Source organism: Mustela erminea, chromosome 3 (genome assembly GCF_009829155.1).
Source record: "Mustela erminea isolate mMusErm1 chromosome 3, mMusErm1.Pri, whole genome shotgun sequence".
Classification (NCBI taxonomy): domain Eukaryota; kingdom Metazoa; phylum Chordata; class Mammalia; order Carnivora; family Mustelidae; genus Mustela; species Mustela erminea.
This window is the reverse complement of record NC_045616.1, coordinates 116,267,846-116,273,857: the sequence shown is the minus strand read 5'-3', so window position 1 is coordinate 116,273,857 and position 6,012 is coordinate 116,267,846.

Sequence of the window (6,012 nt, the reverse complement as noted above, 5' to 3'; positions counted from 1 at the left end):
AAAATGCACAAGTTGGACTAGATTGGGGATGGAAAATGAGTTTACCTTGAGTGTCAGCGCTGTATCATTGCTAGAGACTGCCTGGACCACCTCTGTGATGAGAATGAATGTTTGAAAGTGGCTAGAGCTCTGTGACTAACAATGTGTGTCATGGATGTAAGCATGTGGAATGACACAGGAGGACCATGCAGTTCCTATATGTAGACTAGATAACTTTAAGGTTTCTTGAAACATTATGAGCCTGGGGCATCTTCCAGCAAAAATATTAATCTGAATTTGAAAAGTCACAGGGGTTGGGGGAACCTAATTCCAAGTCACTTTCCATCTTATTTTATGGGAACCAAGGTATAATTTGGGGTTTATTGAAGAAGAAAATAGTCATGGCCTTTGTGTCTCCATCATATTTGCCTCCACCACCTCCCATCCCCAGAACAAGGAATAAATGTGCAGCTGTTGTTTCAACTTCTTCAATCTGAAAGAATTTGAAAGCCACAGCTGTTAGAGGCATAAACCTGACTCTAGATCTGTTCTTGGTCCATGTCTCATGTTTCATGGAATTCTCTAAAAGCCACACCTCTGGGAGTCTAGTCAAGGAAGGCCACTTCTGTCAATCACTACACTCCCAGGATCAGAAGTGCTAAGTGCTCATTCCCAAGGGGACTTTCCTGTATGAAGTAGTGCCTGTTCCTGTCCAGAGTCAGTGGAACCAAGCTCCTGAGAGGGGAGTTGGTGTTCCTAAGGTCATATGATGAGTTCAACTACCACCCAGCTTTTCCCATTTGCAAGCAGACATGGATAATTGGGCAAACATCAGCATCTGGCTGCCAGCAGATTGGCTATTTGGAGGAGGGGCAGGCTGGAGGGTTTTACTGCATCTCAACTTAACCACACTAATCTACCCTAGCTTTCACAGAGAACAGCAGGCTATATTCAGGGATCTCGGCAACAGCTGCGCCTTCCAAACCAAGATGCTGTTCAGAAAGATGATCCAAATGCAGGCTATGTGTTTCAGCAGGAGGTGGTGGGACTTTCCTGCTCAAATGGCCCTTTGTGTGCTTCTAGAAGATGGGGCATTAACCTCACACGTGGCTAACCCAAGATGGATGACTTGGCATTCTCAATTTACATTTGGCTGGTGGTCAGAACTGAACTGTCAAAATGCCTGGGTATCTGAAGCACACACAGTGCCTGACTTGTTCAGACTTGTTTCTGATGAAGTGGGTGGATCCTGGGGCTTTTGCTCTAGCCAGATTTGATAAGCTAAACAAGGCTGGACTGTTACAAAGGCTGGCTCCAGTGTTCCCCTCAGGGCAGCAGAAATCAGTATTCTGAATCGGTGGCCTCTATTATCAACTTCATTTATCTTCAGCATCTTTATCTATTTCTGGGTCTTCCCTGACATTTACCCACTTGTTGCAAGTGTGGTTCTGCCTAAGACTGGGTTATCGGGAGCACAGGGCCTGTGCTCAAGTTGCTTCTACTTACCTCCGTAAAGTCACCTCCTGGGTCTTCTTGACTTTGTAGTCAGACACTTTGCAAGTACAAAGTGCTTCTGGATTCATCAGTGCTCTGAATTGCCTTCTCAGGGCAAGGGAAGTCAGAAGTTGGCCTGCTGTACCCCTACTTGTCATGGGCCTGCACCATTATATGACAAAGTTCAACACTTCCAGTATGGAGCTGGGAGGGCTTTCTCTGCCTCCCTTCTCATTCAAACTAGAATAGAGATAGAGCTACTAAAGATTCCAGAATTATTCAAATATCTTGATTCCCAACAAAAGTTGTGAAGGAAACTCAGGCCAGCCTCGTACACTGACTCCTTGAGTACGATAAGGGTATCACATGGGAGGAGCTAAGTACAAGTCTCACAAGAAGTTGTAAACCCAGAATCAAGGCATTATAGTCCTAACAAAGGATCCAAGGAAATGATCCCAGACAGTCTCCTCTGGCCTGGCAGCCCTTTACTCCACATGGGTGCTGAGACCAATGTGTGGGCAGCTCCCCCATGAAGAAGGGGTGCCTAGGGTGAGGGTAGAGGGTGGCTGCATCTGCCATGATGGACCCCAGATTGATAGGCAGGCTTTGCACTAGTCACTGGTTTAGGCCATGGTAAAGCAAAGTAAGAGCAACCTCACTAGAGTGAGATGTACTCCCACTTACCCTTGAACCCAGCCAGCCTTTATGCTGTGGCCTAGTTTGGAGTTATCAAGAGAACCTCTTAGAAAGTTTAACTCCTTGGAACCTTCTCAAAGGTCATATATTTTGAGCGCTGGCTCTGCGTTTATTTATAGGAATCTAGTCTAAAGAAAGGAATTTGTTTTGGCCAAAAGGCTGTTGTATCAGTGCTGGTAATCACGATACATGTAAGGAACAATTTAAATTCCAATAGTAAGTGATTGGTTAAAGAAATTATAGTCTATCTATATGAGTCAACCATTAAAAGTTGTGTTCTAGACTAGTACCTCCTGGTGTAAATACAACCCACCACCTAAGAAATATTCTGATCAAAACTCTGGATCTAACTACTAATTGTTAGAAAATTTAGGGCACAAAGGAACATGTTAAATGACATCAAGAGGATACAATCAGCAAAATTCAGAATGTAAGCACTCTACAAAAACAAACCTAGCTTCTTCTTTAACAAACAAAACAAAACAAAATGACTAATGTCATACATAAAGAAAAAGAGATTTAGGAAATATCTGAAACAAATGCAGTAAGTAGACCTTGCATAAATCCTGTTTGAAACATGTAATTGTTTTTTTTTAAAGTCATTTATGAGACAATTGGGGAAGTTGAACACTAGATATTTGATGGTACATATGAATGATTGCAATTAGTTAAAAGAGCTCTAATCTTGGAGCACGTGGGTGGCACAGTTGGTTGAGCATCCAACTCTTGGTTTTGGCTCAGGTTGTGAACTCAGGGTTCTGAGATTGAGACCCATATCAGGTTCTGAGCTCAGAACTTGGATTCTCTCTCTCTAGGTCCCTCCCACTTGTGATCTTTTTCTCAAATAAATAAATCTTTTTCTTTTTTTTAAAGAGTCCTATCTATGAAAAACTCACAATGAATATTATTATCAGTGGGAAAAGCTGACAGCCTTCTCTTTGAGATCAGGACCAGGACAAGGATGTCCACTCTCGCCACTGTCGTTCAACATATTCCTAGAAGTCCTAGCAACAGCAATCAGACAACAAAAAGAAATAAAAAGTATTCAAACTGGCAAAGAAGAAGTCAAAAAAGGAGTCCTAATCTTTTAGAGATATATACTGAATATTTATGGATAAAATAATATTTACAATTTGCTTTTTAAAAATTTTTCTTCAGTGTTCCAAAATTCATTGTTTATGCATCACACCCAGTGCTTCATGCAATACATGCCCTTCATAATACCCACCACCAAATCCATTGAGTAAAGTGTGTAGGGGGTATATACTTGGTAGTTGCTGAATGTGGGTAATAGGTACAGGAAGTTTATTACAATGCTTATGCTATTTTTGTATAGTTTGAAATTACCATAACAAAAAGTTTTAGAAAACATAGTGTAGAGGAAAATCTGTGTCACAGGTTAAGTGTTTACGTCATATTACATGAAAAGAGAGAGTCTACAAGGGGTTGTATCTTAAGTTCCATCTCGTTTTTGTAACTGTGTGCATATATGAGTGAAAGAATCTACTGAAATACGTGAACCAAAATGATTAATGAACTATGATTAATTATGAAGCCTGGACTACAGTAATTTTTAATTTTATGGCATTTACTACTCTGAGTTTTTTCCAGTAATCATTGTTACTCTTATAAGCAGAAAATAAAAATAAATCTATTTATAATTAGGAAAAATACATGCATAACTATATTTTCACAGAAGAAGTTACAGAAAGAGGGTACTTATGGAAGAATTTGGGACTTTTCTGTGTTTTCCTAATTCACTCAAAGAGTACAATTTGTTTGTACAAAGAAGTTTAGAACAAGTACACCTCAGCTTTATATTAGGCATTTTAAGAAAATGTCTGAATATTTCATAACTAATGTCTTATGATTCTACACCTGTACAAAGTTGAACTTCTTCCTGGCAGACCTGAGTTCTGCTCTTCCAACAAGGAGGAACTGTTTGATGTGAGACAAGTCAATGGCTGTTCTCTGGGTCTCTGTTTCTTCACCTTGTGTTTTTCATGAAACTCAAATGGGAAAGCAAATTGTTCTGGTTAGCTTTATACAAGTGTCAGTAGGTGGTAGTGGCTACTACTCTCCCAACAATTATACCATCACATCTTAAGGAGGAAAAAAAGCCAACACTGGGGCAGGTAAACACGTGAGTAAGACAAATTTATTTCCCTCCCAATCATGTTCTCAGGGTTGGCCTTGTTCTAGCAACCTGGAGGTGTCCCAGAGACATTATAAAACAGAGTGGCGAGGGGGATACTGTGTGCCATCGCTGAAAGGGAAGAGGGAAACACCAGGACACAACTACTGCTCATAATATGCCTCCAGCATTGTGCACAATCATTAATCCTCCAAAAAATCCTGTGAGATATGTATAATTATAATTCTTATTGTCCAGAAAACGGCTTCAGAGAGCTGAAGTTACTTGCCCTATGTCACACAGTTCCAGAACGATGGAGCAGGACTCTTTTCTAATTATGTCTGATCCCCAAACTTGCAGAAATTCTTAAACATTATTCTTTACAGTATCACTAGAGGTAAAAAATGCACATTGTAAGAAATATTCAGAGTTTCAAGAGTTGACTGGCTCCTTGCACCACATGAAGGAGACTCTTTACATGTCCCTGTGATTGTCAAGACTAATATGCAAGAAATAAAAACCTACCACCATTGAGGAATAAATGCTTGAACTAGGTAACTGGCTCAAGAACCAGTATAGGCAGGTATGAAGAAAAGCTCTGTGGTAACTGGAACCAAAGACTCTGGATTCTCTCTCTGTCTTCCTTCCTCTGCTTCTGTGTTGGTGTCACCCACTCCTACCAGAGATGTGCCTTACCCCAGAGAGAGGAAACATGGCCATGTATGTCTCCAAAGTCACTTCTTAGAGAATCATTTTTGATGAGGGAAGGAAAGCTGTCCCTCCATATCCACTTAGAAAAATCCATGTGAAGGCTCTGACTGTCCTGTTGACTAGTGCAACCAGTCCGGGACCCAACACTGCATCCAATGCACTACTGTGATTGCCTGCAGCAGAGAGAACCACTTGGCTTCAAAGGTCTCCACAAGAATGGGTAGGGAGTGATAGTCCCAGGAGGGAAAATGTGGAAGTCCACCACTGTGCTCTGGAAGGTGGTGACAAAATTAGGGATGAGTTGATGGCCCCTTTAATCTTGCAGCTTCCTTTCATGTTTTCTTTTACCCTAAGCTAAGTCAGGCTTCCACATCTGGTGGAAGAGAGTTCCATCAATTTGTGAATTCCAGCTGAGGCAGATTTTATTCCAGAATTGTTTGTCAGCAAGGGAAACATGGTAAAACACGGTAAGTGTTGAGTTTGGAGGCAGAGAGACTTGAGTTCAACTGTCAACTCTTTTGCTAACTTGCTGGGCTGCCTTGGATAAGTTACTTCACTTCTTTAAGTCTCCAGATTTTTCACTAGTTAAAGATGATAACACCTATTTACAAGGTTCTCATGAGGATTCAGTGAGATAATCATATAAAATATCAGATACAGTGGCACATAGCAGGTGTTCAACAAAGTGTAGCTTTTATTTAATTAATTCCACAAATACTTAGTGAGTATGTACTACATTGCAAGACACAGTGTTGGGCATAAGGAAATCATGAATCAAGAAAGAAAGACAAGGTTTCTATTGTCCTGGAGCTTCTCACAGCAGGGGTTGGTGAGGAGAAAATAAACAAGGAAATAAACAATATAGGTACAGATGGTGATAACTGCTTTGGAAAAAAATGAAATTGTTTCCATACTTATAACGATATAAAACCCTCCAGTTCATTCTCTCTTTCCACCCTTTTATCTATGTGTTGGGAGCCATTCTCAAGGAGTTCAGC